The sequence below is a fragment of the Cryptomeria japonica genome, chromosome 4 (assembly GCF_030272615.1).
Source record: "Cryptomeria japonica chromosome 4, Sugi_1.0, whole genome shotgun sequence".
In the NCBI taxonomy this organism is placed as follows: domain Eukaryota; kingdom Viridiplantae; phylum Streptophyta; class Pinopsida; order Cupressales; family Cupressaceae; genus Cryptomeria; species Cryptomeria japonica.
Window position 1 is genome coordinate 343,576,903 of NC_081408.1, and position 24,290 is coordinate 343,601,192.

Genomic DNA, 24,290 nt, shown 5'->3' on the forward strand with positions numbered 1-24,290 from the left:
TGTAGAAATAATTTTTGAATAGATTCCAAGAAATGACAACAAAGTAGCAGACGCCATGGCTACACTTACTTCTCTATTACAGACACAGGAAAATCAACAGCATTATGAACTCCTGGTTGAAGAGTTGTTTCATCCTACCTATAATTGTCCTAATTCCCAAACCATCTATCAACTTATTGGACATGATTCCTCCCGCTATGGACAACCTTACACATACCTGAAAGATAATATCCTACCTCCCGATTCATCAAAAAACCAAAAGAGAAAATTTATTCGCCAATCCTCCCATTTTACTCTCGTCGCGGATACCCTGTATAAACGAGGTCTAGACGGTACTCTCTTAATATGTCTCAAACAAGAAAAAACTGAGAAGGCCTTACATGAAGTCCATAATGACATTTGTGGCACTCATTCAAGTGGTCTTACCCTTTCGAAAAAACTCATACACTTGGGCTACTATTGGCTGACTATGGAACGAGATTCTTTTAAGATAGCAAGAACTTGCAAACAATGTCAAATCCATGGGAACTTGATCCATGCACCAGCACAAGAATGACATGCTTTAGCAACATCTTGGCCTTTTTGTCAATGGGGACTTGATCTAGTAGGAAAGATAAATCCTTCCTCATCTAATGGACACAAGTTCATTCTTGTAGCTACAGAATATTTTACAAAATGGATTGAGGCGGTACCTCTCATAAATATCATAGGAAAACAAATTGTTGCATTTATCTTGAACTATATCATCTGGTGCTATGGAATACCAATGACCATTATCACTGATAATGGGCGACCATTCAAGAATCAAGATGTACAAGAGCTATGTGAGAAGTTCAAAATCCTGCACAGATTCTCCATACCATATTACCTATAGGAAAATGGGCAGGCAGAAGCATCTAACAAAACTATTCTGAAAATCCTCAAAAAGACAGTGAATGATGTCGGGAAAGATTGGCATATTCAACTAAACCCTTCTCTATGGGCCTACCGCACCAGTATCTGCACACTGACAGATGCCACACCTTTCTCTCTTTTATATGGATCAGAAGCCATATTGCCAATCGAAGTAGAGATACCTTCTCTACGTGTATCACTAAAAGGACTCATCTCAGATGAAGAACAAAGAGTATCTAGACTACAAGAGTTAGAATTGATCCATGAACACAGACACAATGCCTTTGATCATCTAAAGGTATATCAACAAAGAATGTGCCGGAGCTATAATCATAAGGTCAAACCATGAATCTTTCAAGTGGGAGAACTAGTGCTAAAGGAAAATCCATGCAACCAGGCAGATCGAGAAAAGAAAGGAAAAATTGAACCAAACTGGTTAGGTCCATTTGTGGTCACAGTAATATTTGGATCAGGAGCATATCAGCTATCAACACAGGACGAAGATCAACTCGAAGAACCCATCAATAGAATGCACCTGAAGAAATTCTATGTTTGAAAAATCAGAAAAATCAAAAACAGTGAAAAATCAGAAAAATCAAAAACAGTGAAAAATCAGAAAAAATCAAAAACAGTGAAAAATTAAAAAAATTAAAAAAAAAGTGAAAAAGCAGAAAATCCAAAAAAAATCAAATATCAAAAAAAGTGCAATAAAAATAGATGGTGAAAACCTGGCAAATAGGCGCTATCTATTCGCTAGCTCTTCCATCTATTAGTTCATGCATCTTTCCGCTTACATCCATTCATTTTCCATCAGCGCTGATCATCATAAAGCCTTTATACATACGCAAACATCCCAGGTGGTTTCTTCCCATGGTTTGGATAATTGGATATATCATAACGACTTTGTTTCTAGACTTGGGGCAAAATCCTACACCTAGCTGGGGGCAAACTCTTGATCAATTTTGAGCTTAATCAAACAAGTAGAACAACAGTTAGACAATTCTTATCAAGCGAAAACTGAGACACATCCAACATTGAACACAAGATCAAACTATCAACTATCAAGCTATCACAAAATCAATCAAAGCACATCACACACTTTTCAGTGGATAAAATCTTTTGAATAATGATTGTAACATGATTGTTCAAATTTTCTATGTTGCTTTTCGCTATCATGATTTTTGAGTGACTCCAGGATGTCATTGACTAGAGGAACAAGGAAGAAACGTGATATTTTTCTTGTCTGTTGTCTGAAAATTAATCATTAATATGTGCAAATTTGTCTCAGGACATGATCATCAGAATATCATTGAAGACATTTCTGATTTACATATTGAAATGATTAATACTGCCTGTTTTACACCAGCAACACTCAGGTCATCTCAGTTCAATTATACCTCGATGCTTGTGTCAACTTGCTATATCAAAATCCAGGAAAGAAGTGCTCAGGTCATCATGGTTTAATTATACCATCGATGTTTGCACTCACTTCCCATATTTCAAAAAGCTCAATGATGACAAAAATGCAAAATAATCCAGTGACTGGTCTGGTCGTAGCTTTGCATTTGCATTTTAGCTTGGATTTCATTCTTGCATGGGATCCAACAAAGCTCCTTTTATCCAAGGTTAAATCTATCACAGGAATCATCAAAGTATCATCACAGGTGTATACGCAATCAGAATGATGACTCATTTCTCTCATGATATGATCAACCTAGCAAAAATCTTATGCTATCTCTCTCAACAAAACCAACAATCAGCATATCCAAATATTTTTGCATCTTGATATCAACAAACTGACAGTTCTTTATCTATCAACCTTATCAAATCAAATCAATCAATCAAACCTAATCAATTCTATAATGTCTTATACAGGATGTATCCTTCCTGAAACCAGATGATCTGATTCTGATTCATGTCTTATACAGGATGTATCCTTCCTGAAACCAAACGTTCTGATCATGTCTTATACAGGATGAATCCTTCTTGAAGCCAAATGCTTTGATCTTCGTTGTCTTATACAAGATGAATCCTTCCTGAAACCAGATTGAATCTAATCAATCAAGATTTTTCAATCTTATCAATCTAAGCAATCAAGCTAATCAAAGAACTCGCATTTTCATCAAACCACAGTTACATAAATCAAATCAAATCTATCGGGATATCAATCTCGCAAAACTCCAAAGATCAATTATCTCAATTGATCTCTCGAGGGGGCATCATCATATCAAAATTTAGCAATCAAGAGCTGGGGCATCCTATCAAATCAATACCATCATCAAAATGAGATTATTCTTTGAATCAACGCGTCATCACACCTCGCTTCAAAGAGGGGCAAAATGTATACACCTAAAAATGGACTGAAGATAATTAATTAAATAAGCAATTATTTAATTAATCTCTCCTCCCCAATTTAATTAAATTCACTAAGAAATTTGATTAAATTTCCTCGTTCATCTACTTATCAATTAATCTAAGGATTTACTAAATAGGTTCATTTCATCCCCTTTGATTAATTAATTCCCTCCATCCAAAATTATTTCTTCTAAATCCCCTAATTAATTAAAACAAAACAAATTCATGAGTTGTTGAGATTAATTATCCTTTTCATATTATTTGAATTTCTAAATTCAAATTCTCCTAACTTCTACCACTCCTAAACCTAACCATTCCTAAACCTAACCCATTCTACCTACCACCATGTCCCCTTTCATCCAACATCTTATAGAACCTTGTGACACTTGTCACTAAGTGTTCCCTTTCATCCTACTCCTTCTAGAAGCCTATTGACACTTGTCACCATAGAGATGACAGATGTTCCCTTTAATCTAACCCCCTTTGCCATCCTCCTCCAATTTAACCATTGATATCTTCAGATCAATCTTGATCGTTGATTCTTGCCACATCACCCCTAGCTTTGGAAAATCCTATAAATAGACCTCATTTTGGAGCAATATTGGTTCCAATTCATATCATGTCCCAGTTCATATCATTTTGATTCATCATTTGCATTGTTACTATAGGCATCTAGCTTATAGCTTATCATCTTTAGTAATGTTATCATGCTCAATTTTAGCTTAAATCTTAGCTTAATCATGCTATATCAATCATTCATGTAGCTTAATCATGCTATTCTTGTTGGATCATGCATTTTTAGCATTCAAATCCTCCATCTAAGTGTAGTCAAGTCACTGGAATTTGCATAATCAGATCTGAGAGCATTTTTCATACTCGCATTTACTAGGAGGCAATAAGTCGATTAGTTATGGTTTTGTCTTTCTTTGATTTAAATCTTCTAACCATGCTTGTAATGATTTATTGAGTGCATTGTGGTTGCATGTACAGATACACTTCACAGAGCACGACAACCACCTTTGGCTTTATAAGCAGGGTTGATGTGCATTATTTCTTATCTCAATCTCAATATCATCTCATCTACTTGGTGAAAAGCTTTGTTCTCTCTCTTTTTGTAGAAGTTGTGTTGCAGGTCATGCTCCTAGCTTAGGAGGTTGGTCCAACACAAAGAAGTAACTCATCTTGCAAGAAAACAATATTTTGTCTTTTTTATTATTCACATGATCAAGAAAGGTTGTTTAATCATTTGGTCTAGCAGAACATGAAATAACTATCTGTTTTAAGGCTTCTTGGAGAATCCCATGGTATGTAGGTGAAGTTTGAATCAATTACTAAAGGGAGATCTTAGCTTGGTTTGCAAGAATTTTCTCAACAAGATCATGACTTACAAACATGTTGTTAAAGATGAGGGAGTGGAGGATGAAAAGGTTGTGCAGTGAGAAGAACATTGGAATCTTGCTTGTTGTTTTCGGTGTTATATGTGTGAGCCACTGCATGATAATTGGTTCGCTGATTAACCCTACCCTTAACAACAATCATTGATTTGTTATGAGGTTGAGATACATTTTGATGAAGGTGAACAATTTATTTAAGCTTCATATGACTAGGAATATGAACATTATTGATTTGATTAGGTTCTTTATGCATGGAAGTTTCATATTTAGGAGAGAGAGCATTGGAAACATTGTTAGTTACATCTTCCTCTTGCACTAGATTTTTTTCATGAATATGATCAATTTTTGGAGAGGGACAAGTATGATTCATCAATATTTCATCTCTAAAAGGGATGTAATTAAGTAAGTATAAGGTAAAATGTCATGAAGGGAGGTCTTAATGCTATCATCCTCTTGTACGAAATATTCTCATGGGGGAGGTACATTTTAGGAGAAGGATCAACATCATTCAATAAAACCTCATTCCTAAAAAGGATATTTTTGAAAGAAGTGTTAACAGTCTCTTCTTGCACCAAAATTTCCTTAGGCTAGGATCAATTTTGGGAGAGGGTAAAACATACCTATGGATAGAAAGATGAGCTAATTTATCATCATATGCATAAAAGGGAACACCATGAACATCTTGGATAAAAATCAAAATTGAACTAGTAAAAGAAGATAAGAACTCCATTTAATCAAATGGACTTATGATCAAACAAGATACTTAATAAAATATGTCATTTTAATAAAAACATGATGTAACTAGGACCATGTTCACCCAATGCATGCAATCAATTTTGAAAGTTTCATGCAAAAATCATATTTGAAATTGACAATCTAAAGTTATGCAAATGTAAGAAGAGTCAAGCTCACCAAAATGTAATGCAATGTAAATAGGTTTCACTAGTATAAACATGAAAAATAGGAATCTTGTCAATTACATTGGAGAATAATTGATTGTCTCAACAACAAACCCTTGGGAGAGTTGTGCACAATGGTTGATTTGAATATTCTCTTTTTTATTTTGATTGCAAGAACTAGGCTAAATGATGCAATATTGGAAATAAACAAACAAATGCAGATTAGAGAATCAACTAAGGTGTGCAAAATTGGGAAGGGGATGTAGAGTTGAACCTATACCCTAAAATCTAATCTCAAACTGACTAAACTATGTCAATAGGTGTCATAGTCCTAATAGGTGTCTCAGTGCAGAACAAGGTTCAAACGGGTCTCAAGAGCTTTCAAACTCCATTTTGGTCAACTTTCTGGTCAAAACACTTGGACTATGGCTCTAGGTCCCCTAGTCCTAGTGCAAAATGGTACTTTTTATCAGTGTCATACCCTTTTTGATGAAATTTCCTAAGAATTTTTGTTTTGAGTCATGAACACTTATGTATATTCAAAATGAACCTATTATTAAACCTACAAATGCACAAAAGGAGATAAAAATAAGTATTGGGATATATAGGGGCTTTCCTTAGTCAAACCATAGGTTGGAATTAACCCTACAACAATGATGATGAAAAAAAGAGATTACCCTTGCAAGGCAAAGGCTAAATAAAAAATGAAATACTTGAATTAAATGATTATATGTTTTATTGATGATGGAATCCTCTTTAGATAAGTCATCCAAGTGTTGATGTAGTAGCATGATAAATCATCACAAAATCCATCATGAAAACATGCCTGAAGATGCCTTCTTATAGCTCAATGCTCCTTGAACTCATATTTTCTCTTGAAGAATAATAATTGCTATTGAAATGAAATTTGTAGATAATAAAATGAATTAGGGATAATATCTTACGTAGGGTTCTCAAGGTATTTTTACTTTTAGTCTGACTTATAATAATTATATCCCAACTTCGAGAACAAATATAGAAATGTCAAGGCCGACACATTACTCTCTCAAAATTTCAGACAAAAAACATAATATAGTAGCTTCCTGAAATTGTACTCTTTGCAATTTTGACTGCATTTGGGGCCCTCACCTTAGTGTTCTCATTCTCATGCTTGATCGAGACCTATTTATGTCTCTGCCATGCAATAAATGTCATATTTGCATCTTGTACCTTCCTGGGACCCCTTAACCCTAGCCCAATTTGGGGTAGGACTAGGTCATGGTGCCTTGGTCCTCCTTAATCAGAGTCCAATTTGAACCCTAGGCCCTATCCAAAATTTGAGCAGGAATTACTTCTCCATGTCAGCCTATGTCATAAAATTAATATGTTTGATGATAGGTAAGTATATAAGGAGGTCTTCCTCTCTCATTTGGGCAAAAGGGCGAATAAACAGAGAAGGCAAGGAGGGTTGCATTCAAGCGATCAAGAATTTAAACATTGAAGCATTCATCAACAAGCATTTCTCAAGGTTGCATATTCTTCATCCATCCATTATGGAGCAACATCACATCATTCATTTGCAACCACGTGTGTGTGATTAGATTTTTGTTATGTTCATGCTATTTCATACAACATATGTGATTACATTCAAGAAGTTAAGCGTCATTATAAGTCATTGCAGATCTAAGGTATATCCTTCCATCATTTTATTTTAGTATTTGCAATATTCCATTCAAGGTTGATTACAAACTAGGGCTTGACTTAGGCAAACCCCTATTCCCAACCTTCTTCCCCCTTCTTTATGTGTGCGGGAAATAGGTGTGCAACTATACATCTTAGAATAAGCTTCAGACACAAAGACAAAATAACCCTTTTTGGTGTGCAGAAAATTCAGAGGATCGTGTTGTTGTGTCACGGTCCCTTCTTTTTCAGGGCAGATCCAAATCAACTTATATTACTCAAATCCAAGTGTGTGACAAAATCTCAAACCTGTAGCTCATTATTTTCTCAGTTTTGTCTTCAATTTTAGCACTTTACCCTAAATTAGTATTTCCACTTACAAAAAAGGGAAAAACACATCATAATCAATCAATCCACTTAGTAATCAGTCCTTATCTGATTTGTGACCGATTCTAGTGAATTCCTCCCCCAAACCAAAAATTGATTTGGTGATTTCTCCTTCTACGTTGCAAATTGCCAAATCAAATTTTCCCCTTTACACATACTATGATAATAGTTGTCATAGTCCCAACAAAAAGACCCAAATTTTAAGAGAAGTGAGATAATAGGGCCCTAATATTGGATTTATAATTTTATATTATGATTGGAAACATTTAAGTGGCAGAAAATTTCTTTGAACTTTAAAATAGGATAGAACCCAAATAAGATTGAATTGATATAGGAGAAAAGGCACTTTTAAAGTAAGCACCCAAAAAGGAGCTTGTTGAGGTTTTAAAATAGGATAGGACTCATATTCTTAAATTTCTAAGAGGAATTGGGAAACTAAAATGAGTACTAAGAGAGTGTGAAATTAGACTCAATAATTAAAGGAGTATAATTTATGACACTACTGGTAATTTTTTCGACTTAAGGTTCTTAAGAAACTATGTTGGAATATTTTAGACCAAAAAAATTGAGACAACCAAAGCAAAAAATAAGACCTTTATTAGCATTACCTACCCAATCAAACATGCTAGAAAACTTGGTTCAACCCCATGATGCACAAAGTGCAAAATATGCTGCAACTTTTCATTGAACACAAATGATGTTTTTTACAACTTTTGAAACATTATCGTCATGATCAAATGGCTTGGAGATTTAAAATTTTGAGAGAGGTTATTGTCAAGGGACGCTACATGAAATTGTATGTTGAGAAATAGTTAGTCATAGTTCAACATTTTTTTGCATTAGCTCTTAAGAGATTGCATGGGAAATATTGTGCTTGGAACGATAAGAAAAAATAGGGTGTAAATTAGGTCCTAACATAGAATTCAGCCACTCAATCAAATGTGTCGGTGTAGTTGTTTCAGCCCCATGACAAATGAAATACAAAATATAATTGCATGCAACTTTTTATTAAACACAAATACCAGTTTTTAAGATTTTTAAATATTGTTGTCATTGTCAAATGGCTTGGATATTTAAAAATATGAGAGGTTATTATATAGGGACCATATATGCACGTGTAGGTTCAAATTAAATATTCATGGATAACATGGATTACAAGAAACAATTCATCGTATTTTAGTAGTTTTTTTCACTTTAAGCTCTTAAGGGACTACACTAGAATAGTGTATCCAAAAATGATTGGGATAGTTGGTGTGTGAAACAATACTTTTCCTAACATTCACCCACTATCATATATGTATTTACATAGTTGATTCAATCCCATGATGCATAGAACAAAAAATATGGCCTCCTATAAATTTTTATTAAACACAAATGATGTATTTTGTAACTTTGATATATTATCACCATGGTCAAATAGATTGCAAATTTGAAAATATTAGAGAGTTTATTATGGATGAAGCCTACATGCATTCATAGGTTTAGACAAAACATTTGTAGGTGCCATAAATTTTGAGAATTAGTCCATCACAGTTTGATAGTTTTTTGCTCTCAAGGCTTTCAAGAGATTGAATTAGAATATTAAATCCCAAAATGATTAGGTATTTTAGGGAATGAGTAGAGACCTTCATTGGTGTTCACCCACACTTTTAACATTTGTTGGAATAATCAATTCAGTCCCATAACATACGAAATGTAAAACATGGCTTCCTGCAACTAAACACAAATGATGCTTTTTATAACTTTGAGAACATTATTTCCATGAAAAAATGCATTAGAGACTTAAAAATATGAGACAATTTATTGTGGAGGGATCCTACATACACTTGGAGGTTCAAACAAAACATTTGTAGGCATCTTAAATTGCATGAAATAGTCCATCATAGTTTGGTATTTTTTTGCACTTAGGGTTCATAAGAGTGCATCAGAATAGTGTGGCCCAAAATGATTGAGACAATTAGGGTACCATTTAGGGACTTACCCTAATGTTCACCTAACCACTCAAATGTGTTACAATAATCAATTTATTGCCATAGTATACAAAACACAAAATATGGTTGCTTACAATTTTCCATTGAACACAAATGACACTTTCTATGACTTTTAAAACATTGTCACCATGGTCAAATAGCATGGAGAATTAAAAATATCAAAAAGATTATTGTGGAGGGACCTTATATGCACCTATAAGTCTATACAAAATATTTGTAGGCACACTAACTCCAAGAAATAGTTAATCATAGTTTGACAATATTTGCACGTAGGGTGCTTAAGTGATTGCACAAGAATAGTATATACTAAAATTATTGGGTATATTTGGTTCAGCCCCATGATGTACAAAACACAAAATATGGTTGCCTACAACTTTTCACTAAACATAAATGATACTTTTTAATAACTTTTGAACCATTGTCATATGTAGTCAAATGCCTTGGAGATTTAAAAATATGAAAGAGTTTATTATGGAGGGGCCTTATATGAACATCAAGGTTTATATAAAATATTTATAGGTACCATGGATTATGAGAAACATTATATCATAGTGTGGTATTTTTTTTCTCTTAGGGCTCTTAAGAGACTATGCTAGAATAGTGTCACCCAAAATGATCGAGTGTCATAAGAAATGAATAGGGGCCTTCCTTACAATTCAACTATCCATCTAGACGTGTCGATGTAGTAAGTTCATTCTTGTGACCCATAAAATATGGAGTATGATTGCTTGCAAATTTTCATTGATCATAAATGATGCTTTTTGTAAATTTTAAAACATTATCACCATAATCAAATGGCTTGTAGATTTTTAAAAATGTGAGGTTCTCACAGAGGAACCCTACATGCATCTGTAGGCTTAGAAAAAACATTCATACCTGTGTCAGAGATTTTTAGAACCAATCTATAAGAGTTTGGCAATTTTTTGCACCTAAGGCTCTTAAGAGAGAACACCAAAATAATGTAGCTTGAAACAATCATGTGTCTTGGGGAATGAAAAAAGGCATATCGTGTTCAACACCCATTGAAACATGGTTGTATAGTCGTTTTAGCCCATGATCCATGAAATGTAAAATATGGTTACCTGCAACTTTTCACTAAACACAATGAATTTTAACTTTTAAAACATTATTGTCATGATCAAATTTCTTGGAGATTTAAAAATATAAGAGATATTATTGTGGAGGGATCCTAATGCAGGTGTAAGTTTGGATACAATACTTGTAGGTACCATAGATCGTGAGAGAAATAACATGTCATAGTTTGTTAGTTTTTTGTGCTTAGGACTCTTAAGAGACTATGCCAAAATAGTGTATCCCAAAATGATTGAGTTTCTTGGGGAAAAAAATAATGTTCACCCATCCACTCAAATGTGTTGGCATAGTCATTTTACCCCACAACATACAAAACACAAAATATTGTTGCCTATAACTTTCTAGTAAACACAAATGACACTTTTTGAAATTTTTGAAACATTGTCACTATGGTCAAATAGATTAGAGATTTTAAAATACAAGAGAATTTATTACGGAGGCACCCTATGTACACCTATAGTTTTAGATTTAAAAAAATTAGATGTCATAGATTATGAGAAATAACCCACCATAGTTTGAAACTTTTTGCACTTAGGTCTCTTATGTGACTACACCTAAATAGTGTAGCCCAAAACAATCAAATGTCTAGGAGAACAAACAAAGGCCTTCCTTGGTGTGCACTTGACAAATTAGAAATTTTAACACAATAATTTTAGCTCCACAATGTATGAAACACAAAATATGGTTGCATGTAACTTTTCGCTAAACACAAATGACAATTTTTGTAACTTTTGACACATTCTCACCATAGTCATATGGCTTGGAGATTTCAAAAAATTGAAAGGAGGTTATTGTGGAGAGATCCTATGTGTACCTTTATGATCAAACAAAACAGTCATGAATGCCACATATTTTAAGAATTAATTTATCATAGTTTCATAATTTTTTGCACTTAGGGCTTTTAAGAAACTCCACCAGAATAGTGTAGCCCAAAATAATCAAGAGACTTAGGAAATGAAAAAAGGAATTCCCTATAATTTACCCACCGACTTAGACATACTGACACAATTGGTTCAACCCCATGACACATGAAACATAAAATATGGCTACCTACAATTTTTCGTTGAACACAAATGACAATTTTTGTAACTTTTGAAACATTATTGTTATGGTCAAATGGCTTGGAGATTTTTAAAAAATGAGAGCAGTTGTTGTAGAATGATATTTTTTTCACTTGTAGGTTTAGATAGAAAATTTGTAGGTGTCATGAATTTTGAGAAACTATTTACCATAATTTGATAATATTTTGCACTAAGAGTTCTTAAAGGACTATGTTAAAATAATGTAGCTCAAAGGGATCAGGTGTCCTAGGGAACAAACATAGGCCTTCTTTCCCACAACATAGAAAGGTAGCAAACACTTAACAAAAACCTTATGCCACAATTATTTTAGGCCAATACCACCTCTAATGCTATTACCAAATAATTTCCCTCTATGTGATGTTGTGGAAGAATTTCGTAGTGATTTTTTATGGTGTGTAATTGTCCTTGATAAATTTTAGGGATTTCGGGTGCTTTGATTATGTTAATTACATGTGTATGATATAATCTTAGTGGTAAGTTTAAATATTTCGTGTGCTTTGTTATATTAATTGAGGGCTTAAAGTGCAATATTTCATTTCTCTTTAATTTTCCTATTAAATAATATTAGATAAATTCTAACTACAATAATTATAATAGATTTATTTGAGAAATGTGTTGATGGGGAGACCTTTGACAGGGTATAGAATGAGGAGAAAAAGTAAACTCATACTATTCTATTCCTTTTGATGATCCCCCCTCCTTAAATTTAGAGGCAAGTGAAATTCTTATCTCTTGTCATCCTCCTTAAACATTTATTCCTTCTTTCTAAGTTAACGGATTTTGTAATTAAAATTTATGAAGATATTTTGCAACCTACCATATGATTTTAAAACTCACCAATATTTGTAAGAATAATACTTCAAAATTATATACATGAGTGCCCAAAAGTTGAAGTTTCACACAAGCTTCCTATTTCATGCTAAGTATATTCCTCTTTTACATAGCATTGAGCTCTAAATAATTTTTTTTGTAATTGTTACTATAAGGATTTTCATTATCTATAAGGAGGGCCATGGTAATATTAGTGAGTGGTGCCTAAGTAAAATATTGGTTAAACACCTTTAAGTAAGACTATCTAACTATGAAACAAATGCTCTTCTCATGAGTAAAACTGGTCCTTATCTTTAAAATTGGTCTTATGATAGGTGTTGGATGTTGGATAATAGAAACCTTCTTCATACCTCCATCTAGAAATGAATTATGAGGAATCATTTGACATATATGGGTACATATCGGTGATCACTCATAAATCAAATCTATAATATATTCATTAGGATATAGAAACACCACCCATGTCAATTAATATTATTATTTCAATTTATGTTGGAAGGAAAATATGAAGTAGTATCTTTTATGTTTTCTCTCCAAAGTCTATTTATCTATAGAGTTCTACTCAAAATATATATGTGTCGATGTAATGTAATAAATGGTTATCCTTTCTAGATTTCCATTGGAATAACTTGTCTCTAAATAAAGACTTAGTTGCAATCAATATTAATAATATAAACTAAACCATCTAACATAATATGTTATGTTTAGAATAACTTGATGGTTCACATACTAAAGAAATGCTCATATCTATAACTATGTTTTGATCTTAGAATTTACTCTTGAATTGGTATGTCATTTTTTATATTCCAAGTCTTACATAATAAACTAATATCATCAAAATTGTTAGACTTTTTGGCAACCTATTTGGAGTGTACACATTAATAAAGAAACTATAATTTTATTATCTTATTTTAATCCCTACCCTCAAATTATTTAGTAACATGACTATGAATGTATCCATCAAGGTAATTGTAATCATACAAGCCAACTAGTTGGGAACATTCTATGTAAGAGCACTAGGTTGAACCCAACAATGGTTATGAACTAAACCAATGAAATTATTATTGAAAATTTGAGCACTATGTTTTACTTATATTAAAAGGATGCCTTTAATTACATTCTTGGTTCACTCCCAAAGTCTCTCTATCGTATTTTTCATTCTTGTCGATACTACTCTTATTTTCCCCTCGTAGTCGCTACTTCTTATAGTCAACATAGCACCACTATTATCTATCACATTCCATAACATTTTTATAGTTTCCACCACTACATGTCAACTCATCATCAATCATGTTCCAACTTTAGTTTCCATTTCCACTAGGCATCCCTCATCTCTAAGAAATGTAAAGTGGGGCAAGTACCTTGTTTCCAAGAACTAAAAAAGAGATGCACCAATTAGATAAAATATATTTTTTTTTAAAAGATAACTTATCATATATTTTTCCTATTGTTTATTAACCCTAATATTTGAAATACATCATGATAATGAAGACCAAATGACTAATTATACTCTTTCAATGCCACTTGATCGATTACAATATAAACAAACAATTACAATTCCACCCAATATATTATTTAATGTTAAAATTCCTAATAATAGATATCATATTGATCTCTATATATACTCTAACAATAGATACAGCTAGAGTCCTTGCCTATTTTCTAAAAACTAATGAGATTATTTTTTGTGAAAAAAATAAAAGGATTGCTTGTTGTTTAGATTTCATAAGCAGCTTAGTGATTGATGTTATGTGGTTTTTGGCTTGTCTAGTACCTCAAGCCACCTGTCTTTTTTTTTTACCACCATTTTTGTTTTTATGTTGAAACAAACATATAGATATTTCAATAGTGAAAGTGAAAAAAGACAATTTATGGAGTAATCTGACATTAGCTTGAAACTAGAAATTGCACCATGATGTGCAATATGTATGCCGAAGAGGTGTGGAAGGTCAATTAGGGAATTTTTTGGTCTCTTAGTTGCATAATCTTGTGTATTAAATGAGGTCAATTGGTTGGCAATTTAGTGAGTGATGTTGTTTATGCAACAAAGGTGTTAATAACTAAATGATATCGTCAAATCAATTATGCATTGATGGGGTTTACCTAGTTTACTCAACACTTCACCTAGCTGATGTTGCTCAATTGCACCAACTCACCAGGCCTAGTTGCTCTCTAGACCTTCAAGTCCTTATCAATATATTCTAGGGATTGATTCTTTTTCTTTATAAGGTGTTTTCTTCAAGTGTTTTGGCTAGGAACCCTACCAATTTACTATGCTTCTCAGTTGCTCAATTATGGCTTCTTGGCTTCAAGTTGTCAAAATGACCTCCTATCATTATAAGGTGTTGCAAAGGTGTGGAGGTGTCTAATAACATGTTTTTTATGCCTTTTAGTTCCTTTAGTGGCTTACAATCAATAGGTTTCTTACCAATTTCAAAATCTTGCCTAGAAAGGGCTACAAGGAATTAGCCCCAATTAGGCCTCCAAAACCAATTTTCTAGGGCTTGAGGGAAAATGACTCAAAGGACCCCCAAACAAGTTTGGATTTTATTCAATGATACACCTATCCCTAAATTATTTTTGTGGTTTTAGCCCATGGTCTGACCGTACAATGTATGAACCCCAAAATGAGAGTTTTAAAGGGTTTTTAAGGCCTTTAATCGACAGTGAATGAGCAAGTTGGGGTTTTGATAGCAAATGGATTTTTAAAAGCTTCTCCCTACATATAAAAGTCTAACCCAACCCCATGGACCCCTCCAAACTCTGAAATGGTGATTTGGCACACACCCCTACACTTAACACTCCATTTTCACCTTATTTCCTCTAACCAGGTTGCTCCTAGACTCGCCTAGAATAAGGTGTCAGTCTCATCAAAGCTCTTCTCCAGCACTTGAACCTACATATGTACACTATAAAAGAGGTTTCAAACCATGTCCCAACTTTCCATGATGGTATCATGTGTGGGACTCATGGGGCAACCATATTTACAAGAAAATTGTTATTTTCAAGCCAAAACTGGTTGGTTACAAACTTGAGCAAGAAAACACCAAAGAATAGTATATAAAAGACTCTAAATAGAACCAAAAACACAATAACACATAGGATTAACTCAATATATTACTGGATTAATGGATTCAATCCATATTCTATTGCAAAATGATTGGAAACAAGCCAAAATGTTGCCAACAAGACTGGAAATGAGTAGTTTCAGTTGTTGGACTTACATGACATGCTTCACCAACCTTGGTAAACATGAAAGAGAGGGTTTATATATCTTTCTCTTGTGTATTCCTTCCATGACATTGGGAAATCCCTAACTCCACGGCTAACCAATTTCAGGACAAAAGTTGTCATGACAACTTTTTGCAACTTTGCACTTTTGCACTTTTTGGCCTCTCCAACCTATAAGACCTATTCCAAGTCATCACATATGACCTATTAAACATTTATAAGACCTATTTAACCCTCTCTAATTCTTTTACCAATTTTTGACACTTTTGACCAACAAAAGGCCAATTTACGTACTCAAACTCACTATTTACACAAAAATGCAAACCTAAGTAGAATGAACTCAACCTAGGCCTAAATTGACACAAAATACTCACTCTTGGACCCTCCTAGAGTCCTTATTCACCACTGACTTGGCTAGGGTCAGTACAAGCCAAAATTGTGAAAGTTAAATTGCCTAAGTCCTAGGTGCTCCTGCACCATTCTCCCAAACAAAAGAAGATTATGTTACCTCTTTGGGAATCAGATTTTGATAAATTCCAAGCTTTTGAAACTCTATCTCCATCACCCATGTAGCTTCAGCATCATCCATACCCTGCCATTTGATTAGGTGCTCTCAAAAGACTTGATGCCTTGTCTTCTTGGCGATCCTTGAACTCAACACCTTCTCGGCCTTTGGATTTGGTTTGGCTGGTAGCTGAAGGTTGTTGACATTAACTAAAACCTCTAAGTGACTGCAATCTGAACCTTGAACTGGTCCCTTGTATGCAACTAAGTCTTCTATATTAAAAACCAGTGACAAGCCTATGTCACTAGGTAGATCCACCTTGTATGCATTTTCTCCATACTTGGCTAGAATGGCACATGGACCTGTCCTCCTCATTTGTAACTTGTTTGGCACTCCTTTTTGTAGCCTTTATTTGTTCAAGTGTACCATGACAAGATCTCCTACTTGAAATTGGAGGTTCTTCCTCTTTTCATCAACTTTTTGCTTGAGCTTGCTTGTGTTCTCCATCAATTCTTGTCTAACTAAATCATGGACTTCCTTCATTGATTGATCAAAGTCCTCTGCATATCCACTTCTTGCAGTTGCACTTCCTAGATCTCTCAACTCCAAAATGCCTCTTGGGTGCACACCATAGACCACTTCAAAAGGGCTCTTGCCGGTAGTCCCATTTATGGTGTCATTGTATGCATATTCACCTTGTGAGAGTACTTGATCCCATGTTTGACCATATTCCTTAGTAAGGCACCTTAACAAGTTTCCCAAGCTCCTATTCACCACTTCGGTCTACCCATCTATTTGAGGATGGTAGGCTGATCCAAAAGAGAGGTTGGTGCCAAGCTTCTGCCATAGTGTCTTCCAAAAATGACTCATAAACTTTGAGTCCCTATCTGAAACAATGCTCATGGGTAATCCATGTATCCTGAGTAGTCTTGCAAGGCACAAAGTGAGCCATTTTGCTAAACCTGTCCACAATGACATAAATGTTGTCATATCCCTGCTTTGTCCTTGGTAAACCTACTACAAAGTCCATGCTAATGCATTCCCAAGGTCTATTTGGTATGGGAAGAGGTTGGTATAAACTAACATTTTTTGAAGTACCCTTGGCCTTTTGGCAAACTATGCAAGTCTCCACATATTTCTTCACATCTTGATTCATCCTTGGCCAATAGGAATACCTCTGAACCAACTCTTGAGTCTTATTGACTCCAAAATGTCCACTAAGGCTGCCATTATGCTTCACTTGAATAAAGTTTTCTCTCATTGAGCCTTTAGGCACACAAAGTTGCCCACCTCTAAACAATAGTCCACTTTGCAAAGTAAAATCAGAATACTCACTATGGAAGTGATTTTGATATTCCTTACACACATTCTAGGCATTTGAGAAATCTTCATCCTCAGGGTACAAGTCTTTAAAACTCTCCACACCTATACTTCTCAATTGGACTTCTTGGACTGTCAAAAGTCTTTTACTTAATGCATCAGCTACTCGGTTTAACTGCCCTTTCTTGTGCTTAATGGTGAATGTATAGGCCTACATATACTCCACCCATTTCATGTGTTTATGACTAAGATTATCTTGTGAGTTTAGGAAACTCAATGCTTGGTTGTCCGTATAGACCACAAATTCTTTAGGGAGGAGATAGTGTCTCCACTTCCTCAATGCCTGCACTAAAGCATACAACTCAAGATCATATGAAGAGTATTTCTTCTTGGCATCACTTAGCTTCTCACTATGGAAAGCTACTAGTCTTTCTTCTTGGCTTAGTACAACACCTACTACAACATTGCTTGCATCACATTCTACAATGAAAATTTTCTCAAAACTAGGCAACACTAGTACCGGTTGGGTAGCTATCTTCTCCTTTAAGGTTTACAACACTAGTAAGGTAACACTAGGCAACATTGCCTAATGAACTTCCTATAGTACTAAGCTAGTCCATGGAAGCTTCTCACCTCTATTGTTGTCTTAGGAGTAGGCCAATTTACAATTTCAACCTTGCTTGGATCCATCTTGAGGTTTCCTTGAGACAACACAAACCCAAGGTAAACCAACTCCTGCTTGACAAACTCACACTTATCCAAATTCATGGTTAGATTTTCATCATACAATATTTGTAATACATCTTGCAAATGATTAATGTGATCTGCCCTATCCTTACTAAAAATGAGAATATCATCAAGATATACTACCACAAATTTACCTATGAATTCCTTCATTACCTCATTCATGAGTCTCATGAATGTTCTTGGAGCATTGGATAAGCCAAACGACATTACAAGCCACTCATAAAGACCCTCAGTAGTCTTGAATGCAGTTTTCGATTCATCGCCCTCCTTAATCCTAATTTGATGATAGCCACTCTTAAGGTCAATCTTGGTAAAGTACTTGGCTTCCCCTAAACAATCCATTAGGTCTTCTATTCTAGGAATAGGGAACCTATATCTGATGGTGATCCTATTTATGGCTCTAGAATCAGTACAGAATCTCCAAGTACCACCTTTTTTTGGTGCCAACACACTAGGGACAGCACAAGGGCTAATACTCTTCCTTATTAGGCATTGGTCTAAGAGCTCTTGGATTTGCTTGGCAATTTCAATGTTTTGTTGAGGAGTCATTTTGTAGGCTGCCTTATTAGGCGAGGATGCTCCGAGAATGAAGTCTATTTGATGGCTTATGGTTCTTTTAGGAGGTAAGGTGGTTGGTTGTCCTTCACTTACTATGCCTTTGAATTTCTTCAACAAATCTTGTACCTCTAATGGCAAATCTTGCTGCTCTTTCTTGTCTTCTTCTTTGGGCTTCATCACAAGTGCAAACCCTATACCTTCACCTTCCTCAAGTGTCTTTAAGAACTGTTTTTCACTCACCAAAAGTACATTAGGACCTGCTGCCTTTTTTTCACCTTCCTCAAGGATAGACTGAATCTTGAATGTGACTCCATCTTTCTTGAATGAGTATGCATTGTTGGCTCCATCATGGATAGCTTGTCTATCAAATTGCCATGGTCTTCCTAATAGAAGATGGCATGCATCCATGGGTAGGACATCACACAACACCTTGTCCTTATACCTTCCAATGGTAAAATCCACCCATGCTTGCTCATTGACTAGAACATGTTAGCCTTTGTTTAACCAAGTGACTCTATAAGTATTGTTGTGAGGCATCCTTTGCAATTTGAGCTTACTCACTACCTCTTCTGATACAATATTGTCTGTAGACCCTGATCAATGATCACTTTGCACACTTTATCCAAAATCTTGCATTTGGTCCTAAATAAGGACCTTCTTTGGCTAGGCTCTTCTTTGACCGGTTCTTTGATCAAAGTTCTCCTTATCATCAAGTTGCCACCTACTTATGACTCTAAGGCAACTTGTGAAGTCTTGTTGCTTGAAGACTCTTCTTGGAGATAACTCACTCTTCTTTCACCACCATGTGATGATGATCCTTTCTCTGGACACCTATATGCTGGATGACCAAGTTGGTTACAATGGTAACACTTCATTGTTGCAAAATATGAGGAACCTCTGCCTTATCCATTAGATCTTCCTCTGGAACCATTTTTTGATCCCCTTCCTCTACTAGATCATCCTCTATTGCTGCCACTATCTTGCTGCTTGGTGAGTTTAGTCTCTCCTTGTGTTCTTTGTTCAAAACTTCTTCCACCAAAGCCTCCTCTATGGCCTCTATTGTCTTTTCCTCTACCTTTGCCCCTATTGTTGCTTGAGTCATGTCTTCTTTTTAGTTTTTCCTCCACCTTAAGGGCATGTTGAAAGGTTTGATGGAATTTTTTTGGGCTCATTAGACTGATTTCTTCTTAGATGTTCCACCGTAGACCATTTAGGTATCTAGCTATCTTGAGACTCTCTTCTTCCACCGCATGAGATCTAAGGCTGAGTTTGTGAAACTCCTCCGTATAGCTACTGACATCAAGATCCTTTTGTCTTAAGTTTTGCCTCTTCCTATGAATTTGCACTTCATAGCCATCAGGGAGATAGACTTCTTTGATTTTGACTAACATCCCTTTCCAAGAAGAGATGGGTGTTTTGCCCATTTTCTTCCTCTCATCTTGTACAAATTGCCACCATGTGAGGGAAGATTCTCTCATCATGGACTTGGCTACCCTAACTCTTTGAGCTTCAGTTATGCCTTCACATTCAAATTGGTTCTCCATACCTTCTATCCATTCTAGGACCACTTATGCCTCCATCTTACCAGTGAACAATGGCAATCCTTCTAGTGATTTGCCACTCGAGGCCTTCAATGCCTTCAAGAAAGGTTCTTGCTCTAGGATAGGATCAAGTTTAGGTATCTTGTCTATCTTTGACACTTCTTTATCCTTCCCTTCTTCTCTTTCCACCTTTACCAACACTTCATCAGCCTTGGTTTCAATTGCACCAAGCTTACTCTCCAATTCAATCAATTTCTCTTTCAAGAGTCTATTCTCCTCCTCCTGATCATCCACTTTATCAGAGCCCATGTTGCAAACACTGGGATCTCTGATGTCACTTGTGGCCTTAGTTGGTGTGAGGTGTATTGACCTTATGTGAATGCTTGTCCTCCTCTTGTATGTGAGTGATTGAGCAGACTTTAACTTGTGTGTAACGCGTGTGTTCACATCTTGTTTTCATCTTCTTGATGGTGGTGTTTTGAGTGAATAATTTTGCTTTGTTTGCTTATTGATGTCTTGGTCTACAATTACTCATATTCTGCAACATAGTCGTATGTACCTTCCTCATTCATTATTGTACTCTTTAGACTAATCCATTTGGGTTGGTTAGTGCTTGTCTGGAATCTGAAAGTGCGAACTGTGCTTGTTTAAGATTATGATCTAGCTTAGAGTTGTCCACTTGAAGGACTAGTATGGTAGATATTAAATGCTTATTTTGTAGAAAATTGAATGATTATCACCCTTCCTCCTCTCTCTCTCTCTCTCTAGAAATTAAAATGTTTGGGATATGTATAATTATCTCTGATTTGAGTTTTCTTTTTGCGAGAGAAAAGGGTGTGACTTCTTGAGCCCTTGTGTGAGCCTTATGATGCTTATGTGTCTTTAGATTATAAAGGGTTTCGGGTTGAAAGTTCATATTGGTTATTGAGAGAAAATTGTATGCGTGCATTAAAGAATTATCCATGTGTTTAGTAGAATTAACAAAATTAAATTATATCTTAAGTAATGTGCACTAATATGCGAATAGTTGTTATGTGAAACTACTTTGTTTGTAAAAGAAGTATTAAAGGGAACATGTTATAGTAGCTTCGAGAGTGTATTAATATGTTCCATGAAAGATTGTTTTATGTGTTTCATTAAACCAGTTTGATTGGGGATTTATTTTAGCAATGCTCCACTCAAGTTGCTTTTGGATATATGTAATTACATTATTAGGTTTAGAAAGTGCAAATGAAAAGCTTGTTTGATGTGTATGCATTTATATGTATTATTTTGATGATAGCTCCTCGCTTACCCTCTGATCGTAATTTTATTTTCAATGATAGGTTGCAAATTATGATATGTGTTTGTATTGTATTAAAGTAGTGAGTGTTCGCAAGAGGTCTGGTATTATCAAAAAGATTGCCTGTTTTGATCTCTGTTGTTTGGAAAACTAGAACATTTTGTTGCAACCATAATAATTGGAAAAGTCATGTTAGGTTGTTTGGCATCCTTCTAAAATGGTAGCGAAATGATAACTGTGCAATTAAAATGATAGGCTTATAGTGATAAATTTTATATTGTAGTGTGACCATGTTGATCTTGTGTCTTTGTAGGAAACAGCTTGATTATCAAACTCTCTTTCCCTTCTCTTTGACTAGATTGTAAGATTTTTAGAAATGATATTAAAAATGCATTGATTTAAATAGAATGTTTATAACGCTTATGAAATTGTATGTTTGTTTTTGGACTTCTTATGGAAAGATGAAAGTCTTAAGCTTCAGAAATAAATTGCATAGTTAGTAATTTAGTTACGAATGCTTAGTGAAATTTGAGAAAGATATAGGAATGATGTTATTTCTTTATGTAATTGTGAATTGTTAATAATTTCAGTACTTGTATCTAGAGTAAACCTTATTCAATTAGTCATGTGGAAAGCATTAATAAAATCTCCCTTGAGTAGGTGATAGCGTACTGGAAAGTACTCCCCATAAATGTGACTAAACCAGTACTGGTGTATTCGAGTGTATTGTAAGAAATCAGTGCTTATTATATGTGCCCATGGGTTGGTGAACTAATCAACCGTGGAGGATATGTTGCTTATGAGTATGAGAAACTATACTATTTATGTGATGTTGCTTATTTGTTTCCCTATTGAGTACCAAACCTTGGGTTGTGGGTAATTCAGTATGTTAAGGGGTAGTATTCAAAGCCAACATTCCTTGAATAGTATGGATTGGTGTACGAGTAATGTCGGCGCGAAGTGACTTTAGCTTCTCTATTTCAAGGAATTATATAGTTATACTATAAAACTATATTAAAGGTGTACTCAATACTTTCCCTTTTGATGAATCTATTTATAGGTTTATGTGTGGCAGCTTATTCCTTTCCTTTATTTGAGCATTTTGATGGCATTTCTTGAGCATAGTGTTGGTGTATTTTGGAGGATCCTTTGCCTTGTCTTCATGAAAGGTAGGTTTATCCACAGGAGCTTCCAGTTAGTATGTGTTGGTGGGCATGTGGGTGGACCTTAGTCATGTATACCTCTAGCTTATGACGAGTATCCTTATAGATACGTCGCTATGCAGGACGTGACCTGCGCGTGCTTGTTTCCGTGAGGTACACTACCATGCGGGATACATCCATTGTATGTCTTCTCCGCTTGGGGTATTGCCATGCCGCGTGATGATGTGATGCGGGGTGATGTCGAGGTGCACACCGCCATGCCATGTGGGTAGTGTGACTATGTCACACCACATGATGAGCTACTGCGATGGCTAGACGATTGTTCCTTCCTTCCTCGTTGGTGGCTAGATGCTAGTCACATAGTGATGTTATGTGCAGTTGTGATATTCTTTATATTTCTTTTGGGACCAGAAATTTATTTTACTTTGACTTTGAAGGTTTAGCCATGATCTTGTGATCTTTTGCTTACTTGATTTGGTGTTGCAAATTTTGGATTATTTTCTTGCCTTACTGTTGGAATTGATGATTTATTATCTTTATTCATCTATACTTTGGTGGCTAAACTGGTTTATCCTTATTGTTTTCGTATGCTGGTCTTGTGTTGAAATGTGAAATTCCTCTCCAAGGATGTATGAGACGGTCTTGGTAGAGTGTGTACGAGGAAGTAGACGTAAGGAACCTTGAGGATGGGGGTATGTGAGGCTGTGATGCAGCTAGGATCCACTACCTACCTATGTGTGGTGACTATCTCTTGTAGGCTAACCACCTTGCTCAACAAGGGATGTTCATGAAGGTCTTGTATGGAAGGTAACACCGCTATGGTGTGCCTAGCACCATCGAGCCTTGAGTGAGATATTGGATATTTATGATCATATTGTTGTTTTGAGATCAGACATAGAGATGCTAATCGTGCATGTTATCTTTGACCGAGCATTAGACATGCTCACATGTGGCCTTTTGAGTTGTGCATTCTAGTTATGTGGATGGTTATTATGTGTAATCATGGAGTAAATTGTGTTAACTTGTCACTATGTTATGGGACATAGTCTTTGGAAAGGTTTTCTTATGCCTGGAAAGTGTAAACAATTGAGTTATTTACGTTTCTCTTATTCATGAAAGTTAACTTGGTTGTAGAAATTAAAATTTTGAAGCTAGTTCTATGCGATAAAGTTTTATGAAAAGATGGATTGGTAAAAGAAATTGATCATGATGGCATGTTTTCTGGACGTATTTGGTAGATGAGTATGGTAATTGTTGTTTACCTCTTTGTAATGCATTAACTTGGTGTAATGAAAGGGAGAAAATTCTTGTTTCTCTGCTATGATTGTGGATAATTCCTAGAATGTTATAAGAAATGTA